Below are 26,045 nucleotides of genomic sequence, written 5' to 3'. Positions count from 1 at the left end.
GGAACACCACGTAACACCTTTTCCAAGTAATCTATTATCTTCCCAACAGCAGAAGCGATTTCATTGTGCTACGTTAGCATAAACAAAGATATTCAAGGTGCATTGAAGAGATTAGCCTACTTAGTAGAAGTTTCTTTATTAAAAGCCATGGCAAAAGAAAGAGTGAAAAACTACCCACCTCTCCCAATGGCAAAGTATCACCTGTTCCACCTTCAGCACTCAAATGCAACATCTACTCCAAAACATTTATTACTATTAGAGAACTAAAAAATGGGCAAGTTAGGTCCCTGGAAACTATGTTACTGGTAAAGAATTGGTAACACATTCAGTACAGTTTCTTGCAATAAATTACTCTATTTACAAGGAGTGCTTAGGGGTAAAGCCACTTGAGCTCCTAGAATAGTGGTGAGCAAACCAGTTATCCCCAAGTCCTCCAGAGCTTTGGCTACAGTCCCCCAGGGATGCCAAACTTCACTGCATATGAGGCAGCATGAAAAAGCAGCGAGATGAGTTCTGTTGTAGCAAGTTACAACCCACACACAACAGCTTTCTGTCCACAGTGGAATCAGAGCACACGGCTGTGGCACTGTGAGACAGCTGATGGACAGCTGAGCGCAGGCGAGGCACCACCAGCAAGAGGCTAGAACCAAAGAAACTACTTAAAACTCCATGTCACCTGCCCACAATATTACTCTGTATAGAAAGTTTCTCTGAAAACTACAAAGGAGCAACTGAATATAGGCAGCCCACTCTGTACTTCTGCCATGATTACACTCAGACTTTCTTTACCTCTGCTACTGTACTGGTTACATGCTTCCAAATGCTAGGATACTCCACACACACTGCATGCCAGTAGTAAAACATGAGAAAACAAGAAAGGAATTAGCTCAGCCAACAGATTTAGGAAGCACTGACTTTGAATTAGACATGGTAAATATATATATAGATATAACTAACATTGTGGTGTTAACAAATAAATGTGGTTTTGGCCAGGGAAGTCTACAATGCTATGTGATCACATCCCAATTCCACTTCTGTATTTCAATACTCAAGAAGATGTTGAGATGTGTAATTACTGTGGTGCTTCTAACAATGGCTGCAAACACACCACAGCTAAGGTGTCAAAAAGCACTTTTTTAAAAGTAACATTTTGCATAAGACCTTAAAGTTTTAAGATGATTCAAACTGAGTTTCTTTGCACTGAGGATCAACTGAGCAAAAAGTTGGGTTTTTAACATCCCATCCCACACATACCTACTGTTTAATAGGCATCTACACCCAATTATAGCCTTGTAAACACGCCTGGCATGTGACCTGGCTGCAGATGCAATCACATAATCACACCTCTAATCCTTAAGTAGCCTCTGGAACCACTGTTGGCTTCAATTCAAAGGTGCCTGCAGAAGAATATTCAACTGGCTGTAAATGGTTTAAAGTCACACTATAATGATACAAGGAATAATAAAACAAACAGTTTTGTACATTAAGTTTCCATTTATTGAACCATTCAAATAAATAAAACCAAATAACCAATCCATCCCACAGGTGTCAGAACACTCACCAATCCAGCTACAACTTTGGATTGCTCTTGCAGCAGAGGAAAGCAAACACTTTCACTGCCATGTGACAACTTTATAAAGCTTTGTAGCTGAAACATCTTTAAAAAAATCTCAAATACAAGAAGCTAAGCTATTACAGCATTTCCAAGACAACAGTTTTTCCTCACACCTGTTTTTAGGCCCACAATCACACTATTTAAACATGTTGTATCACAAAAAACAGGAATTACTTTTCTCTGCAACAGTCCAGGTAATTTTTAGGATTATATATAGCTAAAAACTTCTCTCACACCACATATATCACAATGACCATTTGCTACAGAAGCCTTTTTATTTACAGGGTGACATATCCCATAGCTTTTGGAGTACATTGCTTCACAGCCTGGAAACGGAGCTAGAAAGGAATACAAAATTGAACTTATCTTGTCAGTTCATACAGACATAGTAAGTTCCACAGAGCAAAAAAAGAAAAGCAGTCAATGTTTAAAGCCGAGCTCAGCTTGCTGCTGTCACTTGCTCTGAAGTGAATGACTGGCTAAGTCACTAAAAACCACAACTGAGTGGTTTGGCAAGCTGTTTTATGATGAACATTCATTCATTTGTATGAAAGAAGGCCAACAGCTTCAAAAAGCTCCTGGATGGCAGGAAGGCAAAGGGAAACATAGTAAAGAAGTATATGGCAAAATAAAACTAAAAATAAAGCTGACAAATCGCTGACCAATTGGTCTCTTAAATTTTGGTAAAGTTACACAATCTCACTTGCCAATTCTTGACGCAATTTCCCTGTACATATGGCATACAACAGCTTCACAGGTGCGTCACCTGATGGCCTAGAACAGCTCAGAGTACCGAAATGGAGCATAATTCATCAAAGCGAGCACAACAACAATACCATTAGCTCACACTGATAAAACGGGAGTGTCAAACAATGAAGACATTCCTTCTCTTGTTTTTATTCATTTATGCAATGATCAATTTTGTCCATGTTTGAAAACTATTTTGACAAATTCAATAAATGAGGAATGGGGAAATACAATGTGGTTTGTCTTCATCACACAAAAGGCAACATGTAATTCCAAGGCAAGAGAAACCTGGAAGAAGGAAATCCATTTTTCGCACAACAGGGACACTGCCTGGGGATGGGACTAAAGCATAATTAGGTTTCTTCTGTGGTCTGTGGGCAAGAATTTCAGTGACAGCTGTTGCTAGGAAAAAAGTCAGAAGTTATAGTCAATCACTGTTCCCTCTTAGGAACCTATTTTGTGTTGCTTTGTGTGCTTTAGTATTTGCTTTGCTTTTCTCCCTTTCATTATAGTCTGTCACCCTTGTAAGCTGTCAGCATCTAAATGGACTAGAATTATCTATCTACTGTTCCTCCTCTTCCATCTATGATAAAAGACATCAAAAATGTCACAGTGTTGACACCAATTAAACAAAAACATCAGGCACCGAGACAGCATGTTACCAGGTGGAAAAGGATTTAGTATGTAGAGTACAAAGATCTTGTTTCCCAAACAAGTCATACATTATTCTATGGCCTTGGTCTTGATTAAATTTCTGTCCTTTAAGGTAGCATCTATATGTGGCACTAAGAAAACTTATTTATTCCACTGCTTTGGAAACAAAAGGAGAGGAGTCAAAATCATCTTAACCCTAAATACAGTCAAATCTTCATAAAATAAAGAGTACTTTTAATTACTTCACAGTAAGAACTGAAGGATAATGAGAAGGCTACTTAACTGGAAAAATAATAATCCTTTTAGCAAGTGGCTAAGAAGTACTTGGCTAGTAATTCCACTACCAAGAAGATACTAGTAACCTTCTCGTGTTTATAATGAAATGCTTCATTAGAAATGTATGGTTCTCTCACTCCCCCAAGCAACTAGAAGCAGCTCTTGCTACACAACAGTTACAACCCAGTAGGTTTACAAGGCACTGAGACAGTTCTGGAATAATGCTACTAAACAGCAAGTAATAGTTTCCACAACAGTTCTGCAGAGTACCAGGTCAAACAAAGTTGTAAGAACAACTGAGTTTGTATGTCACAGAGATAATCATGAGATTATATCACAAGTATCACGTTCATACCAAAATTTATAAGGACGATGAATTGTCCTGCTTGCCAGGACATGCAATTGCTGACTGAATAGCTGTGAACTACAGGCTGCGGCTGGAAAAAATCCTGCAGTAAACCAGCTCGCTCTCAGATTTCCCAATTCACAAACTCCAAATGTTGGCCCTACTAAATGCAGTGTAAAAATTATATGGGGTGGGGGGGTGGGGAAGTGGCTGTTACATCCTATTTTAGGAGTCAAAGTGAGCCAGAAAGGATACATATTCCCTTCCAAGAATATATAAAACTAAACATGTACTAACAGTATCAGAAAACGTCTACTGCATATCCATGGTACAGCCCATCTGTATTTCCATGTTTAACAGTTACTAAAAGCCAAGGCCCAACAAACTGCAAAGCCACTGGAACACTGTTTAATACATAACTGCTCCAGAAAGTAAGCTTCCTTCTCAAAAGTGACATTAAATTTCCTCGTAGGATACCTGTCTCTGAGCATTGCTACGGAGGCAGAGGTGTCTGCAGGTCACCAGCTTGAGTCCCTACCAGGAATTTAACGCTGTCCCAGCCAAGGAGACGTCTGGCAGCTCCTACACAATGTAAGTGATCCTCAGCATCAGCTCTTGCTCCTAGATCACAAATTCACTGCCACACTTGGCATTCACTTGCAAGACATTCAGAACAGGCTCTGTTGTAAGATGCATTTACACTGGTCAGAATACAGCGAGTCCTCCCACAAGAGACTTCCACAAATTGAAACACTGAACTCCTGCAAAAGTAGGTACGGACTAGTTACTATTCACTCAAGCCAGAGGTTTCAGGAAGACTGAAGGCAACAGTCATGATCTAAGAATATAAATGTGTCACTTGGCTTGTCATATAAAAGTAATAAAATATTAGAGTTAACTACACTCACAAATCCACTGTTACACATGCATGTTGTTATTCACATAATTAGCTTCAACATCTCCCTCACTTCTGTTCACCTTCACCCTTTGATTCAGGCTTCTCCCTGTTAAAATGTTTGCTCTAAATAAATGGGTTGCTAGCAATAAAACTGAAAGAAACTATTGTCCATTTGCAGGGCAGAAGCAGCATAATCAGGTTAGTCATCTGAGACGGCTGATATTTCCGTACAGGCACACAGCTGCACTTCATGCATTCAGTGGTATACCATCCCAATTTTGAACCAGCTATTTGATTTACTTGGGTGGCTCAGAGCAAACAATTTCACAATGAAATAAGAGTTCGGCCATCTCTCTGAGTCAGCTGAAGCTACAAGAACTACAAGATGTAAATTCACTCTTTTGAGTTAACCATGCTATGAATAAGCAATAGGATGGGTAATTAATGGCAACAGAAACTTTCCAAAATAAAGTTTCATTGTTAAATAAGCTTGAATTAAACTATTTTTAAATTAAAGTAGGTAGAAAGAAGAGAAAGAGTTCTAAGCCAATCATTTCAAATAAATGAACGGGTTTCCTGCTTCTGAAATACCTCCAACAATTTTATGATGGCTAATAGCAATAATGTCATAAATGAAAGTTAAAAATAACAATACAAGTAGGATTCCTGATATGTATCCCATGAGTTTTCATATGACAAACCTTGAAAATATTCTGTGGTAAGTACGCTGGCTGAAACCAAAGATTTCTGTTTTGTTGAAAACTGCATATGTAGAAGAGCACTACAGGATATGATGCAGACAATTTCTGTAACAGCACCTGTCTCAAACTTTCAAATTTTGCTGCACCACAAAGAAAGCAATTGCATAACATATTTCTACTTGTAAAGAAGCATTCCTTTTAATGCAGAGATAAAAAGGAGAAACTAACTAGAATTAGTTTAAATTTAAATGATTTATGTAAATTTATTAGCAGCCCATGTAACTGACAGTAGTGCCAAAAGCAACATCTATTGTAAAGGCTGCCCCTGCACTGCATGTGCTGGAACACTTACACCCAAAACAACAAGCTGAGAGATTACAAAGCAGAAAGAATAAAGGGGTCCTGGGAAGCACAGGCACCTACACAACTGTTTCTGGCCTGAGCGCTACCAGCCTCTCCTCACTATGGCCACCTTAAACTAAAAGAAAAACACTAGACTAGAAAAACAAGGAGCTGAGCGACGAGAAAACCCGCTTTCAGGATCCACAGCAAACACACACTAATGGAGGATATGACTACACAGAGGAAACAGAGGAGGGAAGTGGAGAGGCACATAAACAGGAACAAAAAAATACGACAGAAATAGGGAGGAGGCCAACACAGAAAAAACACAGAAGAGACAGGAGTCAATACAGAGCAGTGCAAAGATTACAAAGTGCAGAGAAATATGAACCAAATGCTCTCTAATCACCAGAAAACACTAATTTCCATTTTTGATGTTTTGAATTATGTTTTCATATACCAACTGCCTACATTTCGCTGATATGACTAATTGCTATAAAATATGGCAGACAAGTGACGCAGCACGCCCATCTCTTGTGTCAGGCCAGGAGAATTTATTACCAAACTGTAACATGGACTTTGCCTATTCTGTGATATATTCCAACAACTCTTTGCATGAATAACCATAAGACTGTCACAAGGAGAGACCACAACAAGAGGTGACATACAGCATTAATTATATTATCTATATATGTTTACTTTCATATAATATATTAAGATATATAAATAATATGTGTATATATTATTTATACACAAATATAGAAACATAGATGCTTGAGGGCACGTTGCACGTGAGGAACTCCTGTACCCAATTTCCTAGTGAAACAGAAAAGATACGTTAAAATAAGGTTAATCTGCCACCATATATATATGTCTATATAGATATAACCAGGCATCATATATGTATGTGACATAAACTCTAGATCAAACTTTATTTCGCTTTAGGCAAGGGGGGGAAGAATACCTTAAAATTAGATCTTTGTTTATTCAATACAATTTTTGTTTTTGACAGTTAAGTCCAGTGGAAGGAAAGCTGTGACTTTTCCTAAGCAGCTTCCATAATCAAGTTCTATGCTACAGCTGATGGAGAGAACCCTGGGTGGTGTAGGGTAATGGTTAAATAATCAACACTCAGATAAAGCTGTAGCTGTCCTGTCTGTGGCATTGCTTCAATGGCAAATCTCCATGAGGAAGTCTAGATATTTCGGACCCACTTGTTCCATAATCTTAGGCCAGAAATAGGACAGCCAAAATAGATAATGGAAAGACCAGAATACGAATACAATTGTTCATCCTAAGATGCACTGATGCATTCCTGCCAAAATTCCTGCACAGCTTCAGAGGACTTGAGCAGTAACCAGCAGCTTTACCTGATATAAGCTTCAGAGTGTTCTCTTCCTTACAGAGAATCTGGCACTAAATCAGGTATTTTAATACCAAAGTGAGCACGCTGAGAGACCACAGATAGCAGCAGTAAAAGCACAGCTACCAACACTGAGCTTTTCCACAATAATATTGACTTCTACTTCACACTGCAGGTAACTTTCATGCTTTTCCATGAGCCCTGGACAGATGACAGGATCGAAAACTGATTTTTCTGACATTTTATTAATCTCCAAATTAGAAGCTTTATGAGTTTCAATCACTTTGCTATATACCAGCACGAATTGATGCTAAAGACCATGCTTTACCTGTCTTTAAAGACCTTTAAGTCATGACTTCAGTAGGTTAAGGAAAACTGTACTTACAGTCCCGACACCTTGATTACTCCCTAACATTGTATGTATGCAAAGGAAAGTTACAGTAGTCAAGTCACATTTGTTTATTTTTGTTGGTCTGGTACCAGGCCAGAAAGTTTCAGAGCCAGATGATGAGATTAACACAATTCATGGTGCATGACTTTTTAATGTAGAATGGAGTATAAAAAGACCAATTTTCTGAAGATGGAGCTATAGCCCTCCTTGCCTGCAATCACAAGTTTTAGCAGGAACATGTTAAAACAAGTCTGTGGCTCCATAAAACTGGGTTACAGGAGAAAAAAATAAAGGTAAAGAGACCTTTTGCTAGTAGCTAATCTTTCCACAGTTGACTTTGCATGGCTGTCTGATGCTAAAAAGTTACGAGCAGGTTTCACTTCCATCAGATCCAGTTATAGGAAAAAAAATGGTATAAATCTGACCACACTGCAAATGAACAAGGCACATTTTCTGAAACTTGCAAGAATAATAAGTATGACTTTAAGGCATTTCATCCCAAACAGTCTAGATCCACAATTTCAGCTTTTAAAACATTATTTTTATGCTGTATCAAGAATATCCTTCCAAACACAAGTTAAACATGCATGTTAAAAACTTAAAGCAATCAGTATCTCTCTAAAGCCAGATCATTTCCACACTGATCTGCCCTACTGTATTCCATTAAGCCTGGTAGGATAAACTGCTTTCATTTCATTTCCCTTTTAGGAAGCTACCCACATAATCCTGCTTTAGAGGAAAAAAAAAAGGCTCAAAGACAGCCCAAACTTAAAATAGTTACTAACTCACTCTACTCTTCAAGACATTTGGATTATTTCACATGCCTAAAACAAGATGCTGTCCAGCAGCTCAAGGTAGGTGCATCCTCCACAAGCGAAGCCCTTTTTAGTAGACTTCTCCACTGCCTTATGTAGGGTCCTGTGGATAACTTGGTAATACAGTAGCAAAAGAACTGCCTGAAATGTTCTTTACACTACTCTAAAATTACCCTGGTATTTGTGCTGTACTCAATGCTATTCACCTTCACAAAAATGAAAGGGTGCAACAGATACCCAATAATCTGAGTGGCTGCAGATGCAAGCTACAAGAGCTTTTGTCTTTCACCTAGTAAGAGTACCACATTTTTTTTTTGCTTAGATGCTGCAGCAAAGAAGCATAACAGTGTTCAGCTAGTTCTTTAATGAATCTCCAATTTCTTTACTGTTCAGCTTTGGCAGTATGCATATGGTTTGTAGAGCAAAACAACATGGAACACATCCAGCTCTCCACTTAGACACAACGAATTTGAATCTGAAACACAGGTCTCTTGGTCTAACTCCCAGGAGCCTTAGAAAAACATCATCTGCTGAGAACACAAAGGGGAAAAAAACAAAGGTCATACCATCCCACAAATCAAATGTAGTCCTGTATACAAAAGGTTACATAGCAGAAAAATCTAAGGTTTAAAATAAATTGCAGTCACCCCCCATCAGTCGAACACACTGCCACCTGAGTATTCCCCTGCAGCCAATGACCAACAGACAACATCTGCCCTACACACATGAAGGACACGAATCAGCATGAATCACAGAATGGTTTGGGTTGAAAGACCACCTGGTTCCAACCCCCCTGTCATGGGCAGGGATGCCACACACTAAACCAGGTTGCCAAGGGCCTTGTCTGACCTGGCCTCGAACACTTCCGGGGATGGGGCATCCACAGCTTCTCTGGGCAGCCTGTGCCAGTGCCTCACCGCCCTCGCAGGGAAGAATTTCCTCCTGATATCTCATCTTAAATTTAGTTTAGCCATTACACCTCTTTTAGTTTAGCCATTACCCCTTGTCCTATCACTTACAGATGTGTAGATTTCAGAAGCCCAGATACATTAAAATAACACTGTAATCTGATGCTTTGAATCCGCAGTCACAGTGTGAGTAGTCACACCCTCTGCTTAGCCAAACAGCCCCAGTGACTTCTTCAGACTTTGGTTACCAGACCTTGGGCTCTCAGGGCCCACTAATTCTCCACTGCTGTGTGAACAACTCAACCTATGGGGTTACCGTTAATTCATCTATCTTCTCACTACTGATTTTGTCTGATTTTCAAGTTAATTAAAAACAAAAATCACAGAAATTTGAACACTTGTAAGTGTTCTCCTATAAAAAAAAGGCATACTGAGCTCCTGGTACATACATGCTCCGATACCAATTACTTTGCCTGATAATTTGTCATGTTTCCACGCCCAGCCATTCACTTTGATCAGAAGAGCAACTTCCTACATACTTAAAAAGTAAGTTAACTGGAGACACAGATAAAATACCCTAATGAGTCACTGCCTTAATCAACAAATTTCCAAGTATGTAGAAGAGTAAAGACATTCTTTATGTAGTTATACATTCCCAGATTAACTGAACATGTTCCAGAAAACAGACTGCACATGAAAAAAAAGGCTGCAAGTTCAAACACTGTAGTATCGACTACACAGCAAAGTATTTAGTACATACATCACAGCTGCCAATAACTGAACACCATCATGAAAGAATTGTAACATGCATGTTTAAACTACATGCAGGGTGAGAATTTGTAATCACGTATTACAACAAACAGCTTATTAAATTCATATGATTACCTTTTACAAATGAGGGCCAAAGAATTAAAGGAAATCTCACTACAAGAATTCTAAATGATGCATCCCAATCTATAGAATTGTTCATATAACTGCTCTTAAATTTGAAAATTCAATTTTATTACTTTATATTTTAAGTTATTTTATCAATTAGTGGTGTTAACAAATATGTCTCTACAGAGAACATTATATAACAGAATAGATATAATCTGGACAAATCTGGGAGTCTTAAAAACTTAACTTACTAGCAATATCTGTAATATTAGAACTTCCAACTATGAATGCTATTTCCAGAAAGAAAGGAGAAGAAAAGAATTGCTCAAATGCCAGAAGTGCAAAATAATTAACAGCAGGGAAAAAAAATTTAACCTAACTACACTCAAATATCAAGCTTCTTACAAACTTTCTTGAACAGGGAGCTTAAGATTGCCTCTGCTTATTTGAGAGCTGCAGTCTACTTCCCTTCCATGAAGAGAGAGAGAAATAGGCAGCTATAAGGGAAAAGGAATACTGAACATCCAAATGCTGTAACTTTCTCTGCAGCATAGGGTGTCAGTCACAGCTGAGAACACTGAAACAAACAACAAAAACCACAACAGAACAATCCCCAAAAAGGAGATGGGCTTTTCCTGTTGTTGAACTCTGAAAACATTTAAAATTGAAACAAGTGAGCATTAGCTACAAAACAACCTCTAACTTGAGGAATTAAGTTCTGGAGGAACAAAAAAACCTTTGTCCTAGGAAATATTTATCAACATAAAATGATACGGTGCAAACCATCAGCTGTATTGGGTGTTTCCACAAGAGCAAACTATCACATAGGCAGTCTGGTCTGTTTCATAATCACTTTAATCCAACAAAAATACAGCAATTTGCTTCTCCTTTTCCTAGTCTGCTTGCTCCTCCCGAGGGCACTAGAACAAATGTTTAGGGACCAAACAGCGAATGGATTATTAAAGCTGAACTCTTATTTACAACCACCAAATACTAGCTCAACCCTGATCACTTCTCTGATTCACCTCAAAACCACGTGAAGCCTTGTGCCAGGATAAATGAAAGACACTGGGCCAGAAGCAGGCAGCCAAGGGGGAGAGCAGCGTCAGACCAAAATGATCACGAGATCTCACCAGGAGTATCTCTGGAGCAGACTCTTCCTTTAGGTAAAGACAAAAAATTGCTACAAATTAGACTGTTTTGTTATTAGTCTAACCCATACACCTGTGCGCACTTTTAGCAGCTTTCTGCCTGTCTGGGATAGTAGAGCCACCTCATAGCTGCAGCCTGCTTTCAAGAGACCAATGTATCTGGAAGTCTCAAATGCTCAGTATGACCACTGGAGAAAATGGGAAACTAGAAATCTTGTTTACAAGGTTAAGTGATATGGCAATCAGTTCAGTACAGTACCCTGTAACATCCAAATGACCTACATTAAAGCAAGCCAGGAACCCAAGCCTTGGAGAGGGTGGTGGCTGTTTCAGCATCCCTGAAATCCCTCCTGAGTCATCTTTTTTTGTTTGTTTGTCTGTTTGTTTGCAAGAATCAGGAAAAGTTCTTAGCCAGGACCACAGAAAAAAAAACAAAGCTATCCTATCCATCCAGATGAGCTGTGAAGGAATTTCAGCAAGCAAGAATCACTGAACAGAGAAAACTTAAACAGGGGGCAAGCGATGCATACCTGTATGATGCTGGAAAAAAAAATGTTAGTATTTCAATGAGATACATAGCAGTGATATGACTTTAATCTGGAGTCATGAAAGAATTAAGTCAAACACCTAAACCCAAGTTTGCAAGCCTCACAGATCCTTCCTGAAAAGTTAATCAACAGAAAATTTTAAAGTTATATGAGTAATTCCTCAGTATTTTAATCATCTTGGGTTTGTAACTTATTTAATAAAACTAACAAACTTAATGTACTCAAATATATCTTTAATAACAACTTATAATTCAATTTTGAGGTTTGTACCTTGGTAAACTCGTTTAATTTTTAAGCATTACTTTTTTTATAGCTAGCAATTTAAATAACGGTTAATGGAATCCCAGCTAAATACTAATACAATTGCCATACAACTATTTTACTGCTTTTCAGGAAGATGCTGCTGAAACCACCACCACCACTCCAAAAAATGTTCTGTGGAGTGCCTGACTGCAGGGCAGCCTTCTAGTGGCATTGTGTCATGCTGTACTCACCGTGGGGTAACCAGCAGCTAGGATCTTCATGCTACACAACACAGGACCCACTGAACAAATAAGGAAAACCATCATGTTTCTCTGACTGCTTGTGATTTCTTATAGTTTAATAAAAATTAAGACTATTTACGATTATATAACATGTTTACGTAATTCACATATTCTACTATACTCAGAAATAACTTGCCCTAAACATTTAAGCCTACCCCATACTTGCTGGGAAAAAGAAGAAAAAAGGAAAAAAATCAGTAAAAAACAACAACAAAACAAACAGGAAAACAGACAAAAAAAGGTCTTAGCAAGTCTAAGTGCATTCCCCCTAAGCATGTGGAGTTTTCATTTTCTGAACAGACTAAATAGCCTGTGCCATAAATAGTTTCAGTTAAAAATGAGTGCAGCTTATGTAAGCATGTGGCAGTCATCATAAGCATTCTTACTGACAGCAATACAACAAACGGTGGCAAATAAAGTATATAAACATGCTCTATTCAGAAAGTAGCATTTAGAAACTAATTTGAAATACCAGTAGGGTTTACTATGAACTACTACTAACAAATCTTAACATCAAATGTTCATCCTCTGAATGAACAAGAGAATAGAACGATCACCAAAGAATATACCAATGTCCCTGCTCAAGCAAATTCATTCAGAGTAGCCCCAAAGAAATTTTTGACAGTCATGAGAGCACAGCTTTTACTGTAAGACACATCTGTACTCTCTCAAATCTGTATTCTATCACATAACGAAAAAACAAGAAAAAGAGAAACTAAAATGTTAATTTCATAACTTTTTTCCCTCCTTAATCAAAGACCATCATAAAAGCTTAGGCCTTTTTCTTCCCCTTGCCCTTCTTCTAGCACTCTGTATATTCTTACAAAAGCTTTACCTTTCAGACCTTTCAAAAACCATGAGATATTAGGACACTTCTTCAGACTTCTTTATAGAAAGAGGGACTAAAAGTATCACGTAGATTTTAACAGGAATCAATAGAGGGGAAAAAAGAAGAGAACTTTGGTGGGGGTTTTTGTTTATTTCATTTTAAATTGAATTCATGCAAGAATAGCTGCAACTTCTTTTGGTCCTTTTCTGCCAGTTCCTTAACACTACCTCTCCCCCCCATCCAGTTCTTGCAATAATTAAGTCCATACAGAGTAATTTCCACAGGGATTGTTTCAATGCGTCCAAGACCAGCAATAAAAAGAAAGTTTTCTCCCTCTACCTTAAAAAGTATGCAGAATGTTCTCTGAGAATGTATGGACTCCTTAAAATATGAGAGAAGCAGAAGCTCTTCTGTCATCTTTTCCATTGTTTCCAAGAGGAGAATCCTCCACCAGACATCAGACACCTACCCAATAAAGCTTTCCTTTGACCTGCAGGCAGACATACATGAGAACAAACTGCACGATGGCTTCTGCAAACGAAAAGCCCAGGAGCTGCGTGGATACAAACGGAACAATGCAAGCTGCTGCCTCCCTGCCCCGATCACATCTTGGGTAACATATGCTCTTCGGAGACCCGTCATGCATTTTTGTTACAACTTTTACAGAAAGCAGTCTCAGTTCGGGAAAAGCAGCTTTCAAGTGACTGTGTGTTCCTCCAGAAATAGAAGTACTGCTTGTCACAGTACTAGCAGTGTCTGTGTTGTTGGTTCTGCTGCCTTGCTGCCTAACAACAGCAAAGATCAGTGAAGATCCCTCAATGTCCATGTCAGTACAGGGAGATGCCATCCACTTAAAACTAGACACCCAGGCTCGCTCTACAGAGTTGCTAGAAGAGCAGGTTTCTTTCCTGTATTTGGAAAACTTGACCAAGTTGTTCTTTACAGAAGCTGCTCATTCATCTCCCTCTCACAGACCCCTTCCTCCTAGATGAAGGAACTCTGTTTCAACACGTAACTTTGCTGACCCTTTATTTTTTTTCCTCTCTCTAAAATACCGTAGATGGTCTTTTCTAAAGACAGATAAAGAACCTGATCTGACTTAGGTCTCTTAGGCCTAATGCTCCCTTCAGCCTTGTTTACCTCAACTCCCAAGCCTGAAAAAGGACTGGCAGGTAGAACACTTAGTTGACTTGGAACTTTCTCTAAAGCAGAAGCAGCATTTACTGTATCTAGCAAGGGCTTCAAAAGCAAAGAGGCAGACTGCAGTTAAGAGGGTCTGTATTCTGACATTTTAAACTTCATTGCACTGTAACAGATACGGCAGAGACAGTTACACCCTATTCCTTTAAACTGGATATTCCAAGAAAAAAAAAAAAAAGAACAGGTTTGTTACCAAAAAAAAGCTAAAATAAACCAAAAGGAAGCTGGACATGAACAGAGATATCTCACCACTGCTACCTGCTAGTGGCACAGGTACACACTGCAGACTAATGTCTTCAACACAGAAGCAAGAGAAAGTACAAAACCACATACATCACTCCAATAAATTACTCAGAAGCTCGCAACACACGACCCATTTGTAGACTGACGGAGAGACCTGTTTTGAAATACCTGCACAGAACACTGCTGCTCATATAGAAGGAACAGTAAGCAAACTTCTACAACTACGTTTTTCAAAATGCTGCTCTAGCAGCAAGAAACAAAGCAGAGCTCCAGACTACAATAACTGTTGCCCTGCACTGTCCATTTGAAACTTAGTAGTGAGTTGCAAAACTCACGCCGACCTACAAAAGCATTAAAAGGTCTCTTTTTAAAAATCTAAGTCTCATACAAGCGTTCTGAGTTCAGTTACAATACTTACTCAGCAATTTCAGGGTTACTAAAGTCATATCTGTACACTATCAGACCACTTAGAAGCAACAACTTGATTTTGTACAAGTGGCACTCTTGTAGAATTACCCAGAAAATGAAGTGGGTTTTTTTTGTCTTGTTTTGTTTTGTTTTTTTAAACCACCTTCAAGTCAGCAGGGGGAAGAAAAGGATAACATTTGATAGAGAAATGCTCGTTAGTATAAATTTATCCTATTAACATACTGTTTTGAACAAGTATGAAGGAACAGAGTAAAATTGTACCAAATGAACACTTTGCCTTATCTGGATATGTCACTTTTGACCTGATGTTAGCAGCATTACAGTGAGAGTCACTACTCCATCAACACAATCTTAACAGTTTCAGAAAAGCGAAGCAGGCACATTTCAACAGCAATGCTCCACAAGCGACCTAGCGCACAGCCCACTGCTCCTGCAAGCTGATCTTCAAAGACATCAATGGGAAAGGCAAATTTTAAGTTCCTTTCAGAACTTGCACGAAGTCTGGGTAAACAGAGAACCCCTTACACCTTTCCGAACTATTGCTGATGGCATGCCCAATACCATAACCCCAGGCAGAACACAAATCCCTGACTCTTCCAAGTGTCAGCAGTAAGTGTCCATGGCTTGAGTTAAGCCACAGTGTACAAGCTCCCCACAAAACAGAAAGAATTATACTTGAGGATTTATGTACTGTGTGACAAATGCAATCACATACAAAGAATAAAAGAAGCCTTTCATCAGCTATTTTCAATAGCCTATAACATTGTAAACCAGTAAAGATTTCTCAAACAGATGGGACTTTGGGCCAAAAAACTTTGAACACAACCAAGGAAGGGAAAAAGGAAAGCTTAAAGCTACAACCAGATTAAAATGCTAGCAATGCTGCGGATCTCATGATCAAACTTGAAGAGTCAACACTGAAAACAGTTTAGAAAAGTATCCATACTTTTTTCTGCCACGACATCTGAGACAAATGCTGATAGTGTTTGTTTGTTTGTTTTTTCCTAAAAGCATCCCTAACTCTACCATGATTTCACAGAAACTGACCCACTTTTCAAATTAATATACACTTTAGCGGACATACAATTTCATTGGAATGCGAGCATTTTATTAAGCACATCAAGTGCGGAACGTGACTGACTGCAAGCAACCTGCTGAAAAGTGCGTTTTAAGAAAACATTCTTAACTATCCATCAGCAAGCCCACACGTAAGTAGCAAAACACCTATACTTAAGCTGTGATAGGCTACTGAACACTGCTACAGCACAATGACCTTTAACTCTAGTCTGTAGCTTCACTGTTCCCTTACAAAGCCATCCTGCTTTATACAACCTCTGAAAAGAGAAAAAGGAGAAGTAACTTTACTTATGATAGAGTTAGGTCATGGCAGAACCCAGTAATGCATTGAAGATGCTTTTAGAACACCACTGCTTTAAATTCAGGCCCTGAGAAAAAAAAAAGCCTACCTGGAATCCAAGAACTATGGCTTCTTAAGAACACAGAGCGGTATATAACCTTAACGGAGATGAAATTCTTCACTTTTGTACTATATTGCTATGCTGGCTGTAATGAAGCAGCACTTGGAGGAGAACAGACATTTGAAGTAGTAATCAAGGGGATGCACGGACACTGAAGTGTTAGATCCGCTCTGACATGAAACTGAGCAACTGCGTGTGATCTATCCTGTATAATTCATCTTTAAAAGGAGAAAAAGAACAAGAAAAAAAATGTTTCTTTCTATCTTGATCTGTATGGTTTATTAGCAACACTGTAATTTGTCTCACCATCTTATTGCATGCTGAATTTTGACAGATGTTTTCAGCTTCTCATGCCAATAAAAAGGCTTCAGTGATTCCTTTTCTGGTGGCTGTGCAGATGAGTCTCCTGGATACTAGTCCTACAGTGCCATCTCCGAAGCACTGACTGACACGGCACAGAAGTTGACAACAAACCCTCCACCTCATACAGAGTAGGAGGCCATAAAAGATACTCGGTACTACAGAACCTTCTGCAAGAACAGTATCAGGTCTAACATCTTTTGTCTTAAGCTGGAGACAAATTTGTGACATATTATTAACATATCCAGTTTGAAAGCCTTTCACAAGGATAACCGAGTGATACTTTAAGGTTTGCCAGGATACAAGAACCTATTCTGGAAATGTTTTGAACCAACACCTTTGACATTTGCATAGAAAATACTAAACAAGCATTTCTGAACTCTTATCTTCCCATGTGGAAGATTGCTTACATGTGCAAACTGCCGCCATGACATCACCACACACAAACTCAACAATATGAGTCTTGGTCTTTCACAAGACAGCTAATGTCACCCTTCAGACAATATTTTATTCTGTTATGCCTCTACAGAAATAAGTCTACAGAAAGTCTACCTTATTATAGATAACTGAATGAAACTCCAACTTGTAAAAAAAAAAAAAAAAAGACAGGTATCAGCAGAAAAGTTTGGCAGAGATTTGAAATTAATCCCCTAATATCAGTTTACAGTGCTAGACAGCACTACCAGTTTCAAGTTTACGGGGTGTCGTCCCTCCTACGCCCCCAATTTGTGTAAAAACAGTAATAAGGACAGGAAAACACATTGCAAGAACACAAGTCACAGATATTTCTACCTTGTAACTCGAAACACATGAATTCAAAAGTAGTCCAAAAGTTGCTTATGAAGAAGTCTGAGGCTTTATACAAACCCTTAGTTTCACTCTCCCTCTGTCACCTGTCTTTACACGTGCCAAGTAACAAAAGTAAGTCTGTCACTGTAGATACCTTTACTTACATTTATGCGTGCACAGATACTTACGTACACCTGCTTCAGCTCACAGTTGTGGAAAGAGACACACCGAGGGCAAAACATGCCGTGCTGTCGTCAACTTGGATGACTAAGCAGGCATAATAGAAATATGCAACTCTGACCCCAACCAAGAACACTTTATACTTTTACAGACCATCCTTTGGGGCTACTTATGCTACTTAAAACTACATACAAAACAAATCATCACAGGATCAAAATGAGGAGAAAGCATCTACAGACTAGTACAACTGTATAAACATTCTTTAAGTGCCACCTGATTTCTGAGAGGGGACAGAGACAAGCTATTACCCGATAACACTGAGAATCGCGTTAATGTATTCACTTGGAACAATTCAAAGGAATCATTTACCATTAGAAACTGCTATTCCTCTGCAACTCAGCGGATAGGTATCAGTACAGGCATACCGCCAAAATCTGGTGGAAAAGGCAGCCCATTTTCACAACACCTATTCATTTTATCTACTTCAAGATGATGACTAACAGAAAGAAAAAGGAGCCTCCATGAGACACACAAAACAAGAAAGAATGGACACAGATCTCACCATATCCTCTTTACATATATCTGCAGTCACCTACATCAAAAGTTACAACACGAACCAGAATAAAATAGATCATAAAGTAGAGTGTGCATCCGTCACCCTTACCCATCTCACTGTACCTGAACCAAAAGGCCTAAGACTAAAGGTAGACTTTGCTGATTTTAGATGCTGATTTTATTACCCTCTACTAACGTGTGTAAAAATTGATACATTAACTGTCTTATGAGTGAACTGAGACAGTCCGAATGTACACACTGATACAAGTTGTTAGATTATTCTTACGACTGCTACTCTCAACTGACACCATTGGCAGGTCAGGACAAAGGGCTGACTTTAACAAATGTTGTGAAATACTTTATTTTTAAGAATCCTGTTCCTCTCTCATTGCTAAGAGGAAATGAATTTAACATATTTTGTATAAAAAGAAGAATTGTTAACAGAAAATATACTTGACAAGGGGCAGGGGAAAGCAGTGCTCTTCCCACAAGTCTGAAGACCAAACTAAAGCTACCAGAACATGGACCTTGGCCCACACAGACTTTACCTGCAATTTTAAGAGTTCTTTTATGCTTTGCCTTCTGAAAACAGAACTGACCAACCATTCTGTGATTCTAAGAGGACCTCTTACAGAACACAAGCCTACAAACAATCAGTTCCCAATTTCAGTAACGGTGAACAGCAGCACTCAAAATACCAGACACCTCTCAGTGCACCACCAGGAACAGTCAGCCTATCCACTCGCAGTATTTATTTGGAATGGACAAAGAAGGGAAGAGGATAACTGCTGTAGAACATCATGTTGACAAACTATAATGTTCAGTAACTATAAAAGCAATGGAAAAAACATTAGGAATAGCCAACTTTCTAGCTAATTTTCAAAGTCAGAATCAATACAATAAATATTAATCATTACTAATGGCATCTTGAAACTAATTAAGCCTTCAAAGACAACTATGTCCATGCATATCTATCTGAGCAGAGCGCCTTGCTTTACAGTTTGCATCACCTTGCAGCGCAGCACACCTGGGCCATGCTATTTTTTGGTTGACAGGGACTCTCCCTCAAGCTCCAAAGCGCAGTTGCTCCCAGACCATTTGAGAAACCGCCTTTCCTCGCCTTGTTTTCTCCTTGCTAAAGCAGGGGAAAGAACTGCCAATGCCAGATCACAAGTCACGTCTGAACGGTGGTGAAACGCACTAACCGCAGGGCCAAACACCCAGCAGGGGTATAGCACCAAGGCAGAGGGTAGCATCTGCCTAGCATGCCCAGATATAACGATAAAGCAGCCCCACACAAACCGGGCTGTTCTCCCCCCAGCAGCCCCCACAACCGGCAGGACCTGCCCTCAGGACAGGAGCCCGGGCAGAGCACACCTACGGCCTCGATACCTTTGGGGCCCTCCCACCCCCAGCAGCACCACGGTGGCTGCTCCCCCTTCCCTTCCTTCCCTTCCCATGGCGGACCGGCCCCGCCAGGACCCCCGGGGAGGTCTCCAAGCCCCGAGTTTTGCCCCCCCTTCCCTCACAGGCCGCGTTCCCCCCCCTCCCCAAGGCCGGGGACGACCCCCCCTTACTCCCGGTGCGCCCCCCGGCCCCGCCGCCCCTCACCGTGCTGCGCTGGGGGCTCGGCTCCGCCGCCGCCGGCCGCATGCCCGGCCCCTGGGCGCCCCGCCGGGCCTCCGCCACGGCGGCCGTTGGAGGTGGGGGGGGGGGGGGCGGCACGCGCCGGCCGTTGGAGGCGGCTGGGGAGGGGGGGGCGCGCTCCGGGTCTCCGAGCGGGGAGGGGGGGGAGGGAGGGAAGGGAAGGGGGAAGGGGGGGGCCTGGAGCGCCGCCGCGAAGCGCTTCCGGGCTGCGGGCGGCGCCGCACGCTCAGTGCGCGGCGCTGAGGCCGCGCGACGAGGGGAGGGCCCGGCCTGCGCCCGCCCGGCTCCGGCATGGCGCCCGGCATCGCGAGAGCGGGAGGGGCGGGGCGGGGTGGCCGCGGGTAAAAAAAAAACGGCTGTGGAGCTGGGGGCACTTCATCGGAAAGGAATCGTTAAAGCGAGGGACCTCCAAGGTCGTCTGGTCCAACCATCGCCTTACTGCCAATGCCACTCACTAAACCACGTCCCTAAGCAGCACGTCCAACCTTGCCTTGAACAGCCCCAGGGACGGTGACTCCACCACCTCCCTGGCAACCCGTCCCAACACCTGACCGCTCTTCCTGAGAAGAAATGTCTCCTCATTTCCAACCTGAACCTCCCCTGGAGCAACGTGAGGCCATTCCCTTTAGTCCTGTCACTAGTTATCTGTGAGAAGAGGCTGGCCCCCAGCTCCCCACACCTTCCTTTCAGGCAGTTGCAGAGAGCAATGAGGTCTCCCCTGAGCCTCCTCTTCTCCAGACTAAACAACCCCAGTTCCCTCAGCCGCTCTTCACAGAACTTGTGCTCCGGGCCCTTCACCAGCTTCGTAGCCCTTCTCTGGACACGTTCCAGGGCCTCGATGTCCTCCTTGTACTGAGGGGCCCAAAGCTGAACACAGTACTCGAGGCGCAGCCTCACCAGAGCAGAGTGCAGGGGAATGGCTTTCTCCTCAAAAAGAGGTTTTGGGAACCCGGTGCTGGCTCCTCACGTGGCTGGAGGCTTTGTGAGGGGCGGCCTTGGCGCCCTCCACTTTCCATTCTCAGAAACTTCCTCATGAGCGTGGTTAAAATCAGTGCCTGCTCCACGCGGTCACCAAAACATTGGGCATCGTTTTGTGAATACCACCAGCAATAAGCTGTGTGGACACAACAGCTGTATTACAGTTCTGAATACATTTCTTAATAATTCTTCCATGTAACAGGGGATAAATGTTAGTATAAAAATGCCCATGCCCTGTGCTCCTGCCCGAAACTCTTGTCATCCTCTGCTGTTGTGAGCAGCGGTTCTGCATCCCTCTGCTCCGAGGACAGGCTTCAGGCAGCTGTGACTGATGGATGGACTTTTCATTGACGTCAGTGGAGCCTGAAATCTCTGTTCAGGCAGAGCACTGCAGATGGTTTAGTGGGTGTACGCTTATTTTTCATCCGTAAACTGGGCCTTAGTTTGAGATTATGTTCCGTTTGTGTGCCTGTGTAAGCTGGTCTAACATGCCTGCTTCTGAATGATAAAGATCGATAAATATAAAAACCATGATTTGCGCTTTTTTTTTTTCTCCTTCAAATGTTTTTATTTATTTAGTTAGCATCTCTCTTACATAGTCCTTTCTCTTACTTATCACCATCAGAGCCACAGAACACCACTGCGCTGAAATTACTCAGAGCAGATGCAGAGCTCCTGTAACCACCTTCTACCTCGCTGGTAAAAATCTGGGGAGTGCACGGTGAAGCGGTGAAAGGAGGCGGCATGCATCTTGTATTGTCATTACCGACTGTTCACGTCATCTTCCTTAGGCTGAGGCCTTGGCTCCTGTGTCAGAGATTGTGTAAAGTTAATTAAGGAATTCCTGTATTCTAATCCCTACATCGGAAGCCAGCCAAGCCTGACTAGTGTTTTTGGAGAGATGAGATGCAAAACCAGAAGGAAGCAAGATCTCAGTGCAACAGTGCTGTTATCTAACAGAGATCAGTTCTTATCCTATGTTTGAAACTATTATCAAAGTCTTAAAGTGCACATTCCTCAGCAAAAATGCATAATTTCTAAGTATAAATTGGTGCTTTTGGACCTAATTAATAGCACTAGAAGGTCTATCCGTTCTCTTTCTTGATATGTAAGAAAAAACCCTGTGCATAACTGTTGATCCTTGATGAGTCTTTGTGCCCCTGCACTGACCCTTCTTTGTTGAGCGCTTTTTGTGTTGTACAGCTCCTGCCTTAATTCGTCCTGTCTTCTGTTGCTTCCAGATCCTTCAGATCCACATCTGAATCAAACATTTTCGCTACTGTTCCTTACTGTCTGTCTGTAAGCTCCCTGTACTACAGCTCCTGGGGATCTTGTTTTGCCTAGCCACTGCATAATCATAAGACTAAGCTCCACAGCTCCCTTTCAGTTTAGCAGCCACCAGTCCTTTATAATTGTTAGGAAATGATGATTTTCCTCTGCAATGGACTGTAATGGAAGACATCCATTAGCAAGTGCTTTGTTTATGTTCACACATGTCACTTTCAAAACAGTTTTCCTACAGAATTGCAGAGACTTGGTATCGTGTTTTTAATCTGCCTTTAGCTGTTCATAGATTTGATGGTGGAATTGTACTTCCAGGAAATAAATCAGCTTTGAAAGTTCACAATTAATCATAATAATAGCCATAAGGATTTTTTCTTAAAATCTTGAGCGAAGCACTGGCTCTGCTTAAGGATTTAGGGAAAAATCCTTACGGCTATTAGGTACCTGGTAACCCAAGAAATCAAAGATTTTATGTGTTTTAGCTTTGCTGAACACACCTCTCAAAGTAGTTCATTTTATTGCTGATCCATTTCTTCTGTTTCCTGTTATCCGTGTGACAACTGATTATATGAAAAAGTAATATTAGGAAAGTATTTAATGTATTTTTAGCTACTTCTAATGGGATTTAGCAGCTGGAAACAAGGAGAGCTGGCACTGAGTAATCAGGGCAGTTCTTAGACAGCTGTGTGGGAACCAGTGCACCAGTGCCCTGAAATACATCACCATCCAAAAAATGCAGTATATGAGGTGAAAATTTTGAAAAATAGACCTTGATTCTTGCTGCTAAAACAGTAACTCAAAGTAGAATTGAATTCATTGTTAAATCCAATTCTATAATAACTTGTAGATGAAAATGCACCTGGGCTTTACGGTGTTTTTTGTTTGTTTGTTTTGTTTTTTAATTTAATGCTTGTGGCATTTATTACTATAATCTTTGAAAAGCCTCAGGTTGGGATTTAAATTCTATGCTACATTCATTTTAAGCAGAACAAAAACATAGTTAGTTCTGCTCCCCTTTCCTTTTTATGAACAGAAATCTAAGAGATACCTTTTCCTATTTTGGAAGAAAGCAATTTTCTGCATGTTTGTGCCTAAGAATTGCAGCCAGAAAAATATCGTGATAAAATGTACCTGTAGTATTCCATATTTTTCTGTCTGAATAGTTCCTATGCTGAATTAGTTCCATTTACAAATCAAAAGAGTGATTTTTTAATGTAAGCGCTATAAACTGAGTCTTGGTTCTAAAAAGTCAAAGCAAGTTCTTTCTCCCTGTTAAACTGTGGTCAGTAACATACATGTTCTCACTGAAATATGCTGATATATAATGGTTTTATTTGTTGATGCATAAATAGAACGAACCTTAAATACATTTGTCATATTTTTAGTTACAAAAAGAAACAACATTTTCTGTCTTTGTAGGTACAGAAGTAGACCTCACTATGGAAATGGGCAAGAAGGTGTGTAAGGAGTAAGAAGCTACTGTTTTTGGTATCGTTGGCTTGGGATCAAGTCTAAGCAGAGTAATCTGTAGGCCTGAAATAATACCTTGTATACTAGAAGTAATCCTGGTGACCCCTGGGACAGTTTACTTGCATGCATGCAGTTACAGACTTAAGGGACTAAACAAAATAATTTAGCTGGAAGCCTGTAGAAAGAGAGCTCAGAATGGAGGACATCCATTATATAATAATTCTAATTCAGCCTATGGAATTAAATAGACAATTATAGTCCTGATATGTCATTTAGTTCACAAACCATCTAGCTATTCAGTAATAAATCCCACATCATAGGTTTGTAAGATCGCCTCACTTCTCCACCTTTCCTTATGTTTTAAGGAATGTATCCTCATCTAAAGGTGAATTCTATTCCCTGAAAACACATGTAGAACAAAATTCATCTGCTAGGTTTCAAATTGAATTAAAACTTTTTGGACCTATGCATCACCCTTTGTACTTTCCCTTTTGCAATAACAGTGTTTTGACTTCACTAGGTACTCTGGTTGCTTTTCCATTTCAAATTTGTGTCAGCCATGTGATCCTGAAAGAACAATATAAAATGTTTATTGTTTTAACAGTGATAAGGGATCAAGAATTTCATTACAAACAAAGATATCATGGAGTTTGAGTAAACACAACAACACTATAGTTGAGGAATCAAAATCTGTGAGAAAGACGGGAGAGATTGATAAGAGCACTCAAAAATTGCATTACTTTGTCTTAAGTTGGACTGTGGACTTTTTTTCTACCTTAATAAGTACAAATCCAAGCCACTGTCATTTGTTACACCCTCTGAAGGGCTGACTAACGGTGCTGGGTGAAACTGTTGGTGCATGGGCAAATGGGCTTCTGTCCAATAGATGAGAAGGGGTTATGCCTCCTTACGATCTTTTCTGTCTCTCTTCTCCACTTTTAAGGTACAACACTATGTCACAATTGCATACACGCTGGAAAGTTTTCAAGGCATCTCGGTATTCTCAAGCACGGTGGCTGATTACCCAGGACAGCTAGCAAGCCGGGACAGAGCTCTGCCGCTGTTCTGAGAACAGTCTTTTGTCGCAGGGTACAGCAGCAACAGTGCAGAGAGAATTAGAGCTAGTGCCAGGACACACCTTAGAGTTGGCTTGCGTTCTTGTCTAAGAAAAGCTGCAGCACAGCCTCCATTTTTCTCTTTGCAATTTCCATAATGAGTTTGTACTGTTTTATAAATTTCTAGCCCGTGGCTTGCAAGTAGATTCTGCAGAAATACAGCTTCTCTGTAAGTGTGCTCAAATACACATGGAAGTTTCAAGGCTTCCTTTCTACAGTCTTCTACAACAGCTGCAGTTCTTACATGGTCACTGTCATGAGAACTGCTTGGTGCTGAAACACTGAAGAATCGAGTCAATAAAATATATAAAGTCAGTGTTGCAGCATAGGTGTTTTCCGGGTATTTGAACGGGATATAATGTGAAAAAAGTGAAGAGAGGTGTTTGCATATACGCCTTCACAATCGTTCATTTATTTATGTTAGGCTTAAACAATGCAATTCAAAGAGGATTTGTGATATTTATTCTAAAGCTACAAAAGGATATACTTATCCTTTGGGTGACACACGATTAATTTCTTTAGAGGTATTTTTGATTGTAATTAACTTTGGTGCTCTGTTCAGTTCCAGTTTTGAAACACGTGGAGTTCCCACTGTAGTAGCAGGAATTTAAACTGGTGTCATTTTCTCCTTCTGTGCCAGTGCTATTGTGTAGGACTACAGTATCCTATAAATTTAGCTCTCCTTTCTTATCTTAGATGTGGTTGTACTTTTGCAGTGGACACAATGACTGTTGCATAAGTCCATTTTATCATTTATTATCTATATACACTATATAGATACACATAGGTTGGTGAGTACGCGATATGTGAAAATTGCTAGTAAAGGATTTTGAAATTCTTACAGATAAAAAGATACATTATTAAATTACCATGATAGAAGATTGCACGTGCATTTCTTAACTTAGGATGATTTGGTGGATTGCAGGCCATTCAACCTGGGAGTAACATTTTTGCTGTGATCTGGTTGTGTCAGAGAGGTATTTCCAGTTCCCGTGTTTTTCACTGAGGTGTGACATTTGAAACACAGCTAGTACTTTTGAATTGCACTGACTGCTTGTCTAAACTCATCATCACATCCTGTCAGTGGCCCAGTCATTGCTCAATGCCAGTTTATCCTGTGAACTAAACATGGACAGATAGCAGATTACCACATCATATCAGATATGGTTGATAGTAAGTACAGTCAGAGTGATTGGGTCAGAAAAACCCAACTGTAGAAATGAAATACCAGTCATAAAATCACAGAATCATTCAGGTTGGAAAAGACCTCTAAGATCATCTGGTGCAACCCTTAACCTTGTACTGAAGTCCA

At 40.4% G+C, this 26,045-nt stretch overlaps 1 protein-coding gene across 9 annotated transcripts in view; it reads right to left on the bottom strand.

Moving 5' to 3' along the window:
• Nucleotides 1-20,123, bottom strand: part of TAB3 (TGF-beta activated kinase 1 (MAP3K7) binding protein 3) — a 46,246-nt gene extending 26,123 nt beyond the window's left edge. For 3 of the 9 annotated variants that reach the window (XM_080576265.1, XM_080576269.1, XM_080576273.1), the window contains exon 1: nt 19,851-20,116. The gene's annotated coding sequence lies outside the window, so the exon portion shown is untranslated. Of the gene's footprint in view, nt 1-1,254; nt 12,101-12,125; nt 12,176-19,850 lie in introns of those variants that run through there. The other 6 variants (XM_080576267.1, XR_013944962.1, XM_080576270.1 and 3 more) reach the window with 6 other exon arrangements.
• Between the last annotated feature and the right edge of the window lie 5,922 nt (nt 20,124-26,045).

The sequence above is a fragment of the Anser brachyrhynchus genome (genome assembly GCF_964034855.1).
Source record: "Anser brachyrhynchus genome assembly, chromosome: 1".
Taxonomy (NCBI): domain Eukaryota; kingdom Metazoa; phylum Chordata; class Aves; order Anseriformes; family Anatidae; genus Anser; species Anser brachyrhynchus.
The sequence above is the reverse complement of the archived record's forward strand: the minus strand, read 5'-3'. Positions and strand labels throughout refer to the sequence as shown.